Below are 16,646 nucleotides of genomic sequence, written 5' to 3' on the forward strand. Positions count from 1 at the left end.
AAAATATTTTACAAACGTTTCAATGAGATTTCAATTTCCACGGTAGATTTTTCCAGCATTGTTTTGACTTAACGAGTTCGTAAAATACTGAGACGACCAAAGAAATTTTGCGTTATTTTAGGAATAACATCTTTGTACTACCAGATATTGATTATTTTGTGGTGTTTACGCTTTGGTTGTTGCACGGGAAAAGAGAACGGTGGCATCGGAAGAGAAAATTAAGTTTTTTCGAAATTTAACTGGGTTATAAACCATCGAAATTGGGCAATTTAGGGGGTTGGATTTTGATTTTGATTGATAATTGTTCTTGCTCCCGTGCAACTGATCCAAAGTGTACCATCTAGATTATCGTCTGACAGGGAAAGATATGAAATGGCAAGCTCCAAACAGTTTCAGATCAAACTCAATTGGATATAAAATTAAACTCCGTCAAGTGAAACGGTATTTCACAATATCTCTGCAAGTTTTAAAATCTATTTCGGGATTAAATTTTATTTTGTCGCCTATTTGATCCATTTGCCATTTCATCTTTTTCATATCTCGAGGAACACTTGCATCACCTTACGCAAAAACCATCGCGAAGTTCGTTGAAAAATGAAATTTGAAGACTGATTGGCAAAAATTTATTTGATACGGAAACAAAATATCTTGAAATATCAAAATTGCTTTTTCTTTGCAAGGTGGTGCACTAGTTTTCGACGGGATTTTCAGTCAATTGTTGCCTTTGAGAAATTTTTGCGATCAAAATTTTCTGAAGGGTAACCTCTTTAAATTTTTCTCAAAAAAGTTGTAAGGGGAAACGCTGTGCAAATTTTTTCAAATTTTCCCGCCAAAAGTCTTAGTTTTTAAACGCGAACTTTTTCCTTCACACGTTTTAAAATAATGTAACTGATTTTCAATTGATTAATTAGTCACTTATTGCAAACCAATAAAATTAAATCAAATGAAAACAGCAAGCGGTGGTTTTTATTGTGTACATTATTTTAAGTATTGTTAGAAAATATTAAAGACAATAAAAATACTACAACTAATAGAAGTCAATAATTACACACTTAAGTCAATTGAAATTCATTACAAACAATTTGAATAAGTAAATAAAAAAAGTTGCGCTTTTAAAAGGGCCTGGTAACTAGTCAAAATGTAGGCTATCTCTTTTACTATTTTTTGACTATGTAGGATTGCCAAAAAGAAAAAAAATTCTGCGCTTTTGAACAGAGTCTAGCCAGAAATCAAGCGTATACTTTGACTTTTGATGGAAAAAAATCCTACATACTGCAAGATTTTTTACGCCAAAAGACTCGGTACATTTTTGACTCAAAACCAGACCCCATGTAAAATTGCAGACTTTTTTTCTAAGGACAATTTTTTTTCACTAAAAGACTTAGTTTTTTTTCGGTATTTTTTCTTGGCCCTTTCAAAAGCGCAACCTTTTCATCAATTTAATGCGTCCTCGGAAAATAAAAAGATGTGAGCAAATTTGTGAAATAGATACCAGACAATTAGACAGTAATTTCGACGAGTTTAATGACGAGACTTCAAGGCTGAAAATTCGGACTGCGAAAAACTAATCCAGGTAAAGCTAACATTCTATCTTAATTTTAAATCTACAAACGTGAAATACAATTCACTGCTTCCTCGAAAACTGGCAAGATACAAGAAACTAGTCTGACAATAATTCCAATGTCTTCTTTTGACTCTTAAATTTTGTGCTGTGAAATCACTAATACGAGCTCCGCCCTAACAATCTTGTCGCAAGAAACTCAAACTTTGTCTTGTAAATCTACCTTACATTTAAAACGTGATCCACTGAAGAAACATCTAAACGAAGTTTTTTGCTTTCCCTTACTTTGTCCATGTCAATGTCGCTGAACGTTCACTTGAGACGGCAGCCTAAAAGAAAGATGAATAAAACGCCTATCAACAACGGGTATACATGTACTGAAACCAAAAGACAAAAATATACATACAGTGCATACTTGACTAAAGTTTACAAGTTAATTCTCTCATTGGGAATGCGCTTGTCGTTTAGTTATATCATCATAGAAATACCCGAAGTTTACATACTGATATAGGGACCTTACGCATTTATTTGGAACTATCCAGTGTTTGTCAGTATTAAAAACTTGCCCCTGCTGAATATGCTACGTTCAGTTCCAAATAGAAATACGCAAAATTAGCCGTTGTGGTTCACGTTCTCCAGACAGCGCAGAATTTGGCCATTTCACGTTGCTGTTTTGCAGAGGACGGTAAAGAAATATGCTAAGAATTATAACTCACGTGCACAACCACTGGTTTGCTCATTAAACCTTTTGTTTGGTGACGTTATCGTTGCTGTTGCCGTCGTATTTTGCGCAAGGTCCCTGTTAAGAACAACTTACATGTAAAACGCGGACAAATAGCAACACGAAACAAATAGCACCGGCTAAAATGTAGGATTCTAAAATTAACCTTCATTTGTAACGTTTGCAGACGAAAAGCTCACGGGCAAGATATAATAGCCGTCAAAATTTCGCGCCAAAAAATAGCAATATTTGCATTTTCTCCCTCAGGATGAATTCATACGCGGTTAAAAGTCGCCAATCTTTAAATAACTCGTGAAATTTTTGACAATAAAAAGCTCTCGGGTAGCTTCACATTTTTACAGTATAATGTAATTTGTCGGAGCTTATGGAAAACTACAAGCAAAAATTGAAATATTCACACAACCGAATAGCAAGACAAAGTTGCCTTAAAATTCAAACTGTTGTTCAAATGCAATACTTATGAAAACAAGCAAAACCCATTTTCTAAGAGGTTCGTGAAGACGATTACTGAATCACAATAGGTTTTACAATGATTTACAGGTTGTTTAAGATTTTCTCTTGTTCACCTTTGATCTGACAAGTTTTGACGAGACGGCTTTAAAGAAATTAAGACTGAAAACGACTTTCAATTTGACAGATATTTCAGGAACATTTCCCAGTGGTGTCTGAAATCCCAGAGGGAAATTAACACAACGGTGAAAATCCTAAAAATTTCACGGCAAAAAATAAATAAACAAATAACTCCGTGATTTGATCTGCACAGTTGTGAAACGTTTCTCTCCCACTATTAAAGTTTTATCATACAAATATAAGACTGACGTTTGTAACAAAGAAAGTTATTTCACGTGTACTTTCAGGACATATGCAGTACTGTCATGTGTAACCGTTATGATGCTTTATAATTTGGTTGTAGCTTTAAAATCTATGGATAGGGTCCCTATGGTTGTCCATTTAAATTGAATCTTTGCAGTATTTTCATGTACTTCCTAAAGCAAAATAAAATTAGGTACATTTCTTGCTTTGGCACTCTTGAAAATGACAAAGTACATGATCTTTTTTAACTAGCACTTCACGTCTAAATTTCTAGGTTTGTCTAGTGTTCTTTGCTGTAAATTTCTCTCAGTTTTTGTTCTGAGAATTTGGTGATATATATCAAGACAATATTCTACCGTTCATAACCTTTCTTTTCACTGCTTAGTCCTTACTCAGAGTCCTTAGTCAAGAAACAAATTCTCCTTACTGGTTTTGAGTTATTTAGACAATTCCTTTTTGAGACAATTCGTTAAATACTCCCCAAAGTTCCTTCATGATATGTTTGAGACCGTCAAGAGAAATTTTAAGCTGATCACTCATGAAGCCTAACGGCTAAGGAAGCATGGATACATAAACTGGAAAGCAATTGGTCCTTGATCAAATTAGGCCCCTTGTCTCACAATTTGAATATTCATCGACAGCAGTACCTCAGGCATTCTATTCTAAAGCAAGTTGTGTATAACCTAACCCTGAAGAGCTGTATCCGGTTAGCCATGAACAACTCAAGGGTGTCTTGAAATATCTGAACAGTGAAACAATAAAATCTCTATTCGTTTACCTTTCTTGCCTGCATTGTCTACAATTATTCCTAGTACATGCGGGATCAAGTGATTAAAAATGATATTGTGACTCACCTAATAAGGGATCCAAAGTCTTAATTTGATTCTTTTTCTTCTCAAGTCTCGGCAAATAGCTTTTATTGTTTCTTCTCTGTTTTGTATCTAGTAAGGAACAGGAAATGTATTTACCTTTAGGACAGCCTTTATCTTTTAATTTCAAAACCTACACCATTAAAAAATACACCATCAGATTTTTTGCCATTTAACCATACAAGGGCAAGTTTAGACAATGAAGGTAAGGTTAAGTCTTCATCAGGCCAAGTAATCCAAACCAACACAGCTTATCCAGGTCTCTGTTGCATTTATTGATAAGGCATATTTTTATTCCACCTTGATGGGATGCTAGTCTGCCACAGGGTTAGCACCCAAAATTAAATTCACCCAGTACCCATTTGTACACCTAGGTGGAGAGAGGTAGTGTGAGAGTGAAGTGTCTAACTCTTGCCCAAGAACACAACAAAGAGACCCTAAGCATTGGCTCAAACCCAGACTGCTTGATGTTCAGTCCAGTACACTAACCATGAGACCACTGTGTCCTTCCTCCCACAAAACAATTAATTTCACACCCAAACTTCCCCTGAAGGGTGACAAAGATGAACAGCAAAACAGTAACATCTCACCAGTAGTGTGCACCGTCATTCCTAGTATATATACATGAAACTAAACACAAAGAACTTGTGACTCACTTAATATGGAATCCAATGCTTCATTGTGATTCTTTCTCCTCTCAAGTCTCAGCACATACTTTTATGGTTGCTTCTCTGTTTTGTATCTAGTCAGAAACAGAATGTGTCAGGGTAAGTAATTTAAAACACCTCCCCACCAGCTTGTGCTGGTTTTGGAGGCATAAAGTGATAAAAAGTATTTCTCCTCTCCCCCACCCCCTAGATGGGACGCTAATCTGCTGGGTGAGTCTCCAAAACAGAATTCACTAAGTACCAATTGTACACCTGGGGTAACCCGAAACAGAGCTCCCGTTAACCCACAGGTGTGCATCTTATTTGCACAAAAAATAAAGAGGACGCACAGTTTTTTGGCAAAGTGCGTCCTTGGGATGCAGGAAAAAAGTTCCGAAAATTTTTGGTAAATAGGCAAAGGACCCCTGAAAAGCAAAAAGAACCCCCAACTCTTTGGAACCAGGGGTCCCAAGGACCCTCAACTATCAAAACCAGTGGGAACTCTGCCGAAAACACTAACCCCTAGTCCTGGTCCGTACCCCCACTACAGACCAGGACACCGGACTACCCTACGGACTGGTCCATGGACTACCCCTAAGGACCCCCTCTATGGACCACCCCAAAATAAAATAAAAATAATGAAAAAAGGTTTCACTTATGGGTTGTCTAATAGATTATTTGTGTAGGTGAAATTTCTAGCGTTACGTTGTGCAAATTTAACAGACTTGCCGGTTTTTAAAATCCCAAAAATAAGGTCTAAAAGCTGTTTTTGGCATAAGGCGAGCTGATGGCAAAAAGAGGGAAAGTTTTTACCTTCCATTCCTGGCTATGGATCTGACATGGAAGATGTTTTTAGGTCATTTAAGCTTGATTGTGTCTGCAATTCTGCTGAGCAAATTGTGAAGCCTGGAATGAGTTCATGAACCCATGGGAGAATGGACTAAACAAAATGGCAAGGGAAGGAGCACAAATTTCGAGGCTACCATCCAACCTTCCCAGCGGCTTCCTGGTCTTCCATATATAGTCACAACAAAGGAAATGGCAATGTGCAATGATATAACTTGCGCCCGAGCCTAACCCCAAGTCTGTCACATTTGCACAATGCAACATTCAAAATTTCCCCAACACAAGTAATCTAATAAAAAACCCGTTAGTGAAATCTTTATTTATTCATTATTTTTATTCTATTTTGGGGGTGGTCTGTGGAGGGGTTCCGTAGTAGGGGTCTGGGGACCGAGGGTCAGTGTTTTCAGGTCCCAATCACCTGGGTGGTGAGAGGCACTGAGAGAGCAAAGAATCTTGCCCAAGACAAACCAGACTGCTCGATGTGCAGTCCAGTGCACTAACCACTAGACCACCATGTCTCTTCAATTTCCAAAATAACAATACATACACTGTAAAGAAATTGGTCCTTCCTCCCATAAATGAAAATTCATCGACAACAGTACCCCAAGCACAGCCAGAATATCTCATCACATAAACGTAACAAAAGATTCTTGAAACAGCTGAACAACAATGAAAAACCACTTCAGCATTCATTCATTTTTGCCAGCATTGTGTGTTACTGTCCCTAGTACAGGTGGGAGAAGTACAGTGATAGTAGCAACTACTCTGACGAAACAAAGAAATTATGACTCACCTTGTATGGGATCTGATGTTTGAAAGTGAGCTTCTTTCCTCGTAAGTCTCAGTTCATAGACTTTATTCTTACTTCTCTGTTTTCTATCTGGTAAGAGACAGCAAAAGCAATCAGCTTGATTTTTTTTTGGTCTATTTCTCCACTTCTTTCAAAAACCAAAACATCTATTTAAAAAAAAAAAAAACGTGCTGTCTGAGCTGCTAAAAGTAACCGTTTAAGTTCGCATCGCGTCGAAATCCACCTTTAAAGGATTTGCTCGACTGTAACCTGGAACGGGGAAATGCCAGAATACATGTACTTAAACTACTAAAACCCACAACACAAAATTACTAACGCATAAAAAATCCTAAATGCTGGATTAACAAAACTGGGAACACAAAATTACTAAAACTATAAACACATAAGAACACATTGTAAAGCACCTTTCCTCGCGTCCTTTGTGTATCAATTTATCCGATGTTACTGTTACATTTAAAGCCGGGTTAAAGAAAGTAATGAACAGTTTTGTTTCTTGAAGTGGCTGCAATATATATGTAACATAATCTAGTGTTGTACTCGGGGAACACTGAGTTTTGGCCAGCGCCCATTGCACCCCATGGGCACAACTTTCCCCACCTCTTCTTTCCTGCACCTGAAGTGTAGGTCCCTATTTCATGTTGTTCGACAGATCACAGCAGATGCTGTTGTTCAGTCATGTAAATGAACTTGGGACAGTACCAGTTATGAGACATATATATATATTTTTTAACTTTCCTGCCTAAAATAATTTAGTCTGCTGTGAACAATGAACACTGCAACACAAAAACACTGAATGCCTTGTTGTCTTACAGCCTTTCCTGTAAAACTGTGAACACCAGAGAAAATTTCTGGAATGTTTATTGTTTTGTGACCAATCAGATGCAAGATGAAACCGCAAAAGGTAACTGCCAAACCGCAACATAGATTAGTTGCGACTTGACATGAAAAAATGAACTGGCTTTTTCTTCCGCGACAAATCATCAATTTTATCATTTTCAAATACTGAAATTGTTCTTTTTCTATTTCAGCTTATTTATAAGCCAAGAATAGATATGAACGATATATTAGTGACATATTACAGAAAAGCAATGTTGAATCGAGTAGACAGGATCTGACATGGCTAGACAGCGCCAATCAGAAGCGATGCTGACCAGTGTTTGGTTTATGTGCAGTTCAAAAGGTCATGCTAGTTGGCTGTGATTGGTGATTTTTCGATCCATATTTTTTTGTAGCTGAGAAGCCATCACCCGACAAAGGAGGAAAACTTGTATCATTGTAAATTTTGACAATTTACCCTTGCTTCTAGGTCTATTCTGAATTCAGTAGTTTGATTTTTGAAGATTAGTCGTGGAGGAAAAAGCCAGCTCGTTGTTTCATATCAAGTCGTGACTAATCCATGTTGTGGTTTGGCGGTTATCTTTTGCAGTTTCATCTCGCATCTGATTGGTCGCGAAACAATAAACATTCCAAAAATTTTCTCTGGTGTTCATGGTTTTACAGGAAAGACTGTAACAAGAAAACCTCATTTAAGACTTGGCTTTTAGGATTCATAATAGTCTATACTTGCCATAAAGCTAGGAAAATATTGCAAGACAAGCTTCCATCTTGACATCATTGTAACATAAGAATGTGCCTCAAACAAAAACATAGCCTGAACATACTCGAAGCGGCGGCACTGAAACCTGGAACGGGAAAATGCAGGAACGCCAGAATGCTTAAACCCAGAACACAAAATTAATAAAACCCGAACGCATAAAAAATCCTAAAGGCCAGATTAATAAAACTGGAAACAGAAAATTATTTAAACTACAGACTTTCTAAAAGTCCTTTCATATAATTTTTTCCCCGCCTGTTTTGAACTTTCGCATTGCTCGAGGGAGATAAAAGCAAAGGTTGACTTGTGGCAAGTCTACTAAAACCAGGAACATATCAGAAACCCTAACACCGGATTATCCCAGCTTAAGATTACTTCTGTTACCATCCTCTCCCGGGCATACCCCAGGGGATTTGACATTTTTTTCTTATTCAGCGGCCTATTCTGGGCTCCTGGGCACGAAAAAAGAGACAATTTCCCGTCCCGTGACTCCTATCTACCGCAACTATGTCTGTATGTGTAATGAAAAGGGTGGCAATATTGGTTGCTGTATAATAGCAAAGACAGACGTTTTGTCAGGAATGCAACACTTTTCTAGGGTTTCTTGAACGTCGGATGTTACGTAGAGTAATATAATTATATATACCATATATTGAAAAAAGAACTGATTTATATTCCATACAATGTTGACAATCCAAAAGGTAAATAGAATACTGAATCATGTATAATATTTTGAAGTGTTTCTTAAGCAAACGAATACTTTCAATATAAAAGCCGTGTAAAAGGCTATTACAAAAAGTCTGACCTTCTTAAAAGGTTGTTGAAACAACAGCTGCCGATTTCATATGATCAGAGGACTAAAACACATTTCCCTCAACATAAAAGTAATGTGTTGCACTTGTCAAAATGCACAATTTTTTTCCGAGTCAGTTTTTGGCAGCTGTCAATCAAAATGACAGGTGTTAATCAATCATTGCAGGTTCATGTAATCAAAATATAGAGCAAGTCATTGACATTGTTTGCATCATCCTGCCAAATACCACATAATCACCTTTAAAGGAGAAGGTCACTCCAAAAAGCCTACTTTTCTTGTCTTCACCTATGGCAAGTAAACATTCTGCTTTTCCACTCACCAAAGTTTCAGCCTCTGAAGTGCCCACTATCCTGAAGAAATTCTCGAAAGAAGCGACTTTAAAGGCCGCGATTTTGAAACTGTCTTAGCAGCCAGGCTGTGTTTATGTGACGTCATTCCGTCCCACTTGAAGTTGGTGGGAAGAAGAAACTGACTTGGCATCCTTCACAAGGTCAGCAAAATCTATTTTTCCAAGAAATTATACACTTCATTATCTTCAATGCTATCATTTTGGAGTTTGGAGCATGTTTGGCTCAAAATAATATGGCTCAGGAGCAGCCATAACCCAGAGAGGTAGTTAAGAGGTTTTTTGGAAGCTATTTGGACAAAATCTCTTGGACGGAATTGACATCACAAAAATGTGGCCAAGCTGCCGAGTGCTGTTCAAAATGGACAGAGACAGTGCCACTGGCGTGTGGTTGACACTTCTTGAATGGTGTGAACCATGCTCTTCCCATCAGGAAAGGGCAGTGTACGCAATAGGTTTCATCACAAAGATGTAAATATGCCACTGAACCATGGCCCACAGACCTTTCATTGGATAAATGAGGACCTGCCTGGACTTCACCTCTCCAAAGCCTATGGGCTTCACACAACAAGGGGCAACTTTAAATTTCACCATTTTTCCAAGCAGTTTAGGTAGGAGTCAGGAGGTCATCATGCCATTCTAGCTTCTGTTCTGTACAAAGGTGTTGAAGCAACTTCTTAGCAGTAAGAGTGAATGATGCAGAAAATTCTAAAGGGCCGTGGATGGAGGATACAATTCAAAGTATTCTTCTTTTTGTGAGTGTTTTATCCCAAATGGTTTGTGAAATCTGAAAGTGTCAGATTAATGACACACCACTGTACACCAAGGGCCTGGTTAATAGGCAGCTCATCGTAGTTTAGATCCAACATTTTAACATCTTTGGACTGTTGTTCTTAAAAATGGACTCAAGGACATTCTGTTGGTTGCAGATGAACTCGGTAAGACAAAATCCATCTTCAGAGCATGCATGACGCAAACTTTTGATTTGTTCCTTGGGTTTGGTTTCTGTGCTGAGGCAGTCATCTGCTTAGAAGTTTAGGCGATTCGTCCTTGCAACAGCACTCCCAAAGTTTTCTCCAGTATCACTTTCTGTTGTTCGTAGGGGCGTAGCTGGAGCAGCTTGGGGTAGAGACAGCTCCAAAAGGGTGAACAGTTATTAGGTATTCCACAAGTCCCTTGGAGTAGTTGGTTGTTAAGGGATGTCCCAGCAAACTTGCTGCACTGAAGTCGAAAACAACACTGATATTCCTGGTGTTTTAGGGTGGTAAACCCCATGATGGAGATGTTCTCTGCCTTACTGGAATCTGTCTTCAGGGCTTCTTGAAGGACCTTCTCTGCATAACCTTAGACTAATGTTAATTTGTGTTGATGCCAATATAAGCATATTGAAATTAAGATATCAGATCGGAAAGTTCATTCTTTATACTTAACGTATAAATTGTTTTTGTCACACAGTAACTCAGTCATGTCCAAAGGTTTGTGGGAAACTGCTTTTAATACAGTGATTTGGTTGTTTTTGAGATGCCAAATAACTTCTTGGCTAGTCAAGGCAGAAAGCATTTACTGCAAAAGTTGTACATGTAAAACCATGTTCTTAGAGTTGTCATAACCTATAACACCTATTATGGCTGAGGTGGCTGAATATGATTGACACAACCTTGATGTTGCAGGTGAACTTGCTTGTTGGCTGTAAAATTCCCCCACAAGGCCTGAGTTTGTTACAGATGTAGAAATACAGGAAGCAGGTGACTGAGACTATAATGACAGCACTGGCTAGATGTAAATTTTTGAAGTATAGTCATTAGACCCTCTGTGGTGCCATTTTGCAAAGTTCATTAGCAAAAAAAATGTACAAAGCATCACTGCCAGGACACTAACACAGGCAACCATGGTTTTTGCCCAATGTTTGCATGGGCAAGGGTTGAAGCCCAAACAAAACAGATATTCACAACTTTCAGTGTGATGTGATGTGTGCTTTAAGGGCCCATTAACCAATTCATGCACGTGCTCGCGCGTGTTGCTAAGGAGGTGAAATTTCACTTCCGGTTACTTACATCAGCCTGACCGTGGAAAATAATAATAACTCAAAAACTTACAAATTCGCATACATTTTAGATGTTTTTCTTTGTGTTTCACAAACTGTAAAGTAAAAAAAGTACAAGCAAAGACAAAATAAGAGAAAGACAGAAAAACAAGAGTAATAGAAAGAGAAAAACTAACTCTGTGTGGCTTTGTTTGATCTTACCGAAGTGTGCTGGTAGTGTAAACTGCGCACGCGTTGATAGGGTAACTTTCAATAGATATCTGGCGCACTTCCGGTTTCTTTAAATGCTATACAGGAAACATGGTTTTTCCTTAAATCCAGCCTTTTTCGCCGAATTTCGATTAAAGCCAATGTTGGAAACATAGCTATGCATTCCTTTTTCAAAATCAAACTTTTTTCAGAAAATTACGAACTTTTCAATATTTTGAAATCCTCTCAAAATCTGACGTTTTAAAAATGAAACAAAATCGATGCATAGCGTAACGAGGATTTAAATTAAAATATTAAATCAATGAAAAAAATCCTGATAAAGTAATTTGCCTGGGAGCCTTTGCATTTTTTCTGTATTAGTCACATGACCATAGGCGTGGCCTGATGACATCATCAATAGTGTTACTGATCATGAAAAAGTTAAAACACATGAAATGACTCTGAACTAACCAAAAATGATGAGGTTATATGAGAATAAATTTTCCTTAGCAACGGCTTGCAAAGATCGGTTAATGGGCCCTTAACATTTATGCCAGTAAATTTATTTTAATAATAATGTATTTTTTATTGCAAATGGACCAAGTCAGTATACCCAAAGAAACATGCAGTCCAGCTTTATCCACTGCATAGCCTGTGAGCAAGCTTTAGCGTTTTGCGCCAGGAACCCTGGCAGTGAACCCATGAGAGAGACACGTGAGATGAGCCGGTGTGCAAAGCGCGCCTGTGAGTCGAGACCCTGCACAAATGCAATTGAATTTTCAATTCTGCCCCTTGGGCACTGACAATTAGGTGCCAAATCCTCATGTGCCAAGTATCAAATGATCAACCACTAGAAACTAAGGAAAATGTAAACAAACATGACAACTTGTTACACCTGGGAGTTTATTAGAAACATGAATCTTTCATGGATGGCACAGGAACTCCAAAGAAAATTGTCAAAAATAGAGCAAATGATTGTTGCCGTGTATGTAAGTGTTACTTAAACATCAAGTACAGTGCAGGGGTATCTGGTTGGAAAGCAACGGAAAACTTGTTTTAAGTTTCCAATCGGGATGGTACAGTAGCTGCGGCAATGTGCTGGCAGTGTTCAGTCAAAACATTGGTCTAACATTTGTGAAGTCTGAGAGTTTTCCAGACAACAATTGTAATCCATGTGGCCACAAAACAAGAAACTTGTACCAGCTTTTCACTGAAATTGGAGTTGCTACAAGCTGTGATGATGCAAAGGTGAAGAGTGCTGTTTGAAGCAAAAGTCAACTACTGACTTCTGTTTCCACACCAGATTGAAGTCTGGTAGCCTGCGAACGCAGGCATATTTCCAGCTATGGCCTGTCTGTGATTAGGAAGGTATCCAAAACAAAACCGAGAGAACCTGCCAGTCTCTTTGAGTGCGATCGAACCGGAATCAACAAACAAAGATTTGCTCCTTCAAAACATGAACAATGACAATCTACTTGGTTAGGCTCAACTAGGGTGAAGGTCGTCATTGTTTATCCAAGCAGGCGTGTAGTTGTTAGAATGCCAGTAGACAAATTTTAAACTGTCTTGGTATTTATTATTTTTGCAGCAACAATGGTGCCCGTCACTTCTGACCAATCAGAATGCTCCATTCGTGGACGAACAGAGGAACCTCAAAACTCAATGGCTTTCATGCAGGCTCTAGTTTCTAAGCTCCCAACGTCATTCCTTCCGAAACGCACCTCATTCGTAAACTTGCTTGTGCACCAAAACAAAAAGCCAGATAGCTGTGCTAGATAGCTGTGCCAGATAACTTCACAGCAAATACTCAACTACACATGCCAGAGGCAATCATCAGCTGACCAATAGCAGATCTCCCAGTTAACTCTGATTATTGGTTATCTTATTTTATTAATAGCTATTGTTATCACTTACCTACCAATCATAGTTTCCATGTTGATATCATCATGTCTTGTCTTGAAAATCTAGGCTCCTTTCAGTTTGATGTTTCATTCTGTAGGAACAAACAAAAGCACATGTATGAGGTGACGGCTTAAAGTAACTGTATTACATACATTCATTCTTTATTTAAAATTGAAGTCTGAGTGACTATACAAACTTCAAGCTGTTCTCTACAATTACTCCATTTTGCACTCTGCACCCTCAATGTGCATGTGTCATTGACTAATCAGAACTCGGAAATTATTTGATAATCCTAGCTATGACAAATTTATCACTCATCAGTCACTTGGGAGTGCAATAACAGGTATCCCGTTGCAATGCTTGTTTTTGCAATTGCATATGTGTAATTGGATACCCACACCATTCACATGTCACTTATTTGCATTTCCTCTTAAGTAACATTTTCTATAGTCACTGTGTTAAAATCTTATGGATACACTACAGAGTTTTGTGCTCAAAAGAAGTTCCCTTAACACTTTTTTCAATCTTGAAACTGGTTATTGATAGGATTATTAGTAATCGTCCTCATTCCGAGTGCTTTTTAGATTTGACATTTATACTCACCCAGTTACTGACCCTGAATTGTGCTCAACTCAGTCTAATAACAAACAAGTTATTGACCAAGCATAAGGTCAAGATGGCTGGATATTAGCAGTGTTTTCATTAACATCTTCAGCAGGAGGGTAACTGGTTTTCACAGGTGGGCAAACCTTTCTCAACTGAACTTCTTTTTAGAAAACCATTCCTCTAGATGGTCAAATCAGGCAGAGAATATTGACTGTACAAACTTTCAATTTGCCCGGTTCCTGGCCCTTTTTGAAACCCCCGTAATGGCCAAGTTCTTTCTTTTGGGCCAAAACAGAGTCAAGGTCTATAAACATGCAAAAACGAACAAGGCCAATATTCAGCATCTTGACCGACCAAGCCTACCGGTAGTCGATAAAGAAATCATTATAAATAGAGAACACATTTTTCTTGTGGGACAGACCCATTTTTCTTGTGGGACATACTCCCTTATATGGGCTATATAGGTATGTGCAGCCGGAAAGGGTATTAATTTTGGCCAATTTGGTCTCAAATAGGATATGGCTTTTGTACTCTATTCTTGAATTGGGTATGTTTTTTTAGAAGAAGCTAGTTTTTCATCATTATCGATAAGACCATAAAGAAAAGCCCTTCAAAAATTATGTTTAGGGCAACTGTACCAGCCATAACGGTCATCAGTAGGGTATCAATTTTTGGTCTGGTCATAAATACGGTAGGGGAAATCGCAGATTTTGGTTATAAATCTAATAGTGTAGGGGTTTTGGGAAGCAGGCTGCACACCCCCACCAAATTTTTCTGGGAGTACCCCAGGCAGAGATGTCAACCCAAAAAAGTTGAAATCCAGAAGATTACCAATTGTACCTTTTTCTGACCCTAAAAAAGTTGCTCCAAGTAGAGATCTGCCAGTTAAATCTCAAAAAATGCATCAAATATCCAAAATGTTTTCCCTACAATGCCAAAATTTGGCCAAAATATGTCTGAAAAGTGTATTTTATGTGCTTTTATTCGTATTATCTGGGAGATTTGGTCCGTATCTGGCAGACTCCCAGATAATCCAGGAGAGTTGGCATAGATGCCCAGGGGTACCAAAGCACATAAACCCTACATGGCAAGATAGCACCATCTTGCCTGCTGGGGTAGCCAATCACAGCCCAAGATTTGGCTAATCCTGTCTGGTCAGGGAGCTAGCCATATAATAATAATACTAATGTAATGTACGGCTAACTAGACCTTCATTCAGGGATTAGGCCATCCCCTTTTTTTTTCTCTGTTTAGTGTTGTTCAACTGACCCAGATTTTCACGTTTTCAAAAAAAAAGTTACACAGAAGGTAATGAAGGCAATGACACATTATTTCAAACAATTGTCACTTTAATCTGAAACATAAGCAATTTTTTGCCTTACAGATTTTTAGTTTTTCCCTGTTCTCGTTTGATATTAACAACGATGTTGACTTTTTCCTTCCTCAATTGCCGCGAGGTTGACTTTGTAACCACACCTTGTTGTTTCCAGGCTCCACGGATGTTATGCTGAGGTACCGGGCCTCCTACCTACAGACTCCTTTCCAATTTTATTGTTGCTTTTTTTTCGTTTTCTGACCGACTGACCCAAAATCAGGAAATGCATTCGACAATAAACAAAAAAAAAGGGGGGGGGGGATGGCCTTAGTACTAATTTGATTAGAAGGATAACATCAACAGGGAGTATCAATAAGGGCCAGGCACCAGGAAAATTGACCAGCTGTGAGAAAGATCTTGCCCACCTGGTTTGACCATCAAGAGGAAAGTTTTTCTTATGAAGAAGTTCAGTTCAAAAAGTTTTATCTACCTCTGAAAACAAGTTGCCCTAATAAAAACGTTATAATGAAAGCCCTACAATTTAGCTTCCAGCTAGGTTCAAAATTATGCAGAGCTATTGGTTTTTGAACACTACTTGTTGTGAAGACCAACTCTGTGATCATGATAAAATAGCTTATTTACTGCCTGCGGTATTGAAGCCCTAATGAAGTGTTGTTATTGCCATGTGCTCAAAATTCGCCTTCTAAAAACGCTTCCTTCCCTTTGCATTAACTTCTGCAAGTTAATTTTCAATTTGAAGGAATAAATCTTACAAATGATAATATAAGAACAAGCCACAGAAGGGCAAATGAAAACAGAAAACGCCATGCGGAATATCTTGCTTACCTTGCAAGTGAAACACCCGCCATATTTCGAAGACATCAGGCTTCTGGACACGTGATCTTAGATTGGGCTTTTAGCGTATGATGGGATACTCAACCGGATGTGACATACCGTACATTGGCAGCTTATTTTTTTTATGCGATGATAGTCATAAAATCAAAGCTGGCTGAATTGGGTCTTTAAAAATGGGTCCACTCTTTTTAATATAAGGATATTGTTTTTCCGGCCCATGCTGAATAGTCTTATTTTTCTGCCAATTGCAGGCTGAAAATATTATGTGAACATTCGTTGATTACAGCTTATGAGATTTCCCTTTCATTGACTTTGATGACGTTGAAGTAATTTTGGAGCCAGACCGTGTATAATGGCTCTGCAATTCCAAAACCCTCTCATGTCCGCCCCCCACCCCCTCCCAAGGGAGGTACATTTGACATTATTCCCCACCGTGGGGCAGCTGGCGCAAAATTCCCCCTGGTGGGACCATGAGAAAAGTGTCAATGACCCACCCATGGGATAGCGTTATATTTTAAAAATTATATTTTATAGCGATATTGTCGTGTTGTGAGCGCTAATATAACCTGAAAAAAGCGTCTTCTATCTGGTAAGTTGCTTGCTAAAGTTTGATTTTTACTGTTATTCGTAAATTCAACTTTATGGTATGGTATTGTACGAAGCGTATTGAAATTTATTTGAACATTTTCAAA

At 38.2% G+C, this 16,646-nt stretch overlaps 1 long non-coding RNA gene across 4 annotated transcripts; it reads right to left on the reverse strand.

Annotated features, from left to right (window-relative positions):
• Nucleotides 1-964: 964 nt before the first annotated feature.
• Nucleotides 965-15,966, reverse strand: LOC145489989 (uncharacterized). Of its 4 annotated transcripts, none has more exons than XR_014049652.1 (6): nt 15,946-15,966; nt 13,195-13,269; nt 6,272-6,358; nt 4,642-4,716; nt 3,971-4,057; nt 965-1,890 (listed from the first exon to the last, which is right to left on the reverse strand). It is a non-coding gene; the product is annotated as an uncharacterized LOC145489989 (long non-coding RNA). The 4 variants fall into 4 exon arrangements; XR_014049649.1 differs by having other exon boundaries at nt 13,191-13,269; XR_014049650.1 differs by having other exon boundaries at nt 4,642-4,727; nt 13,191-13,269.
• Between the last annotated feature and the right edge of the window lie 680 nt (nt 15,967-16,646).

Source organism: Orbicella franksi, chromosome 6 (genome assembly GCF_964199315.1).
Source record: "Orbicella franksi chromosome 6, jaOrbFran1.1, whole genome shotgun sequence".
Taxonomy (NCBI): Eukaryota; Metazoa; Cnidaria; class Anthozoa; order Scleractinia; family Merulinidae; genus Orbicella; species Orbicella franksi.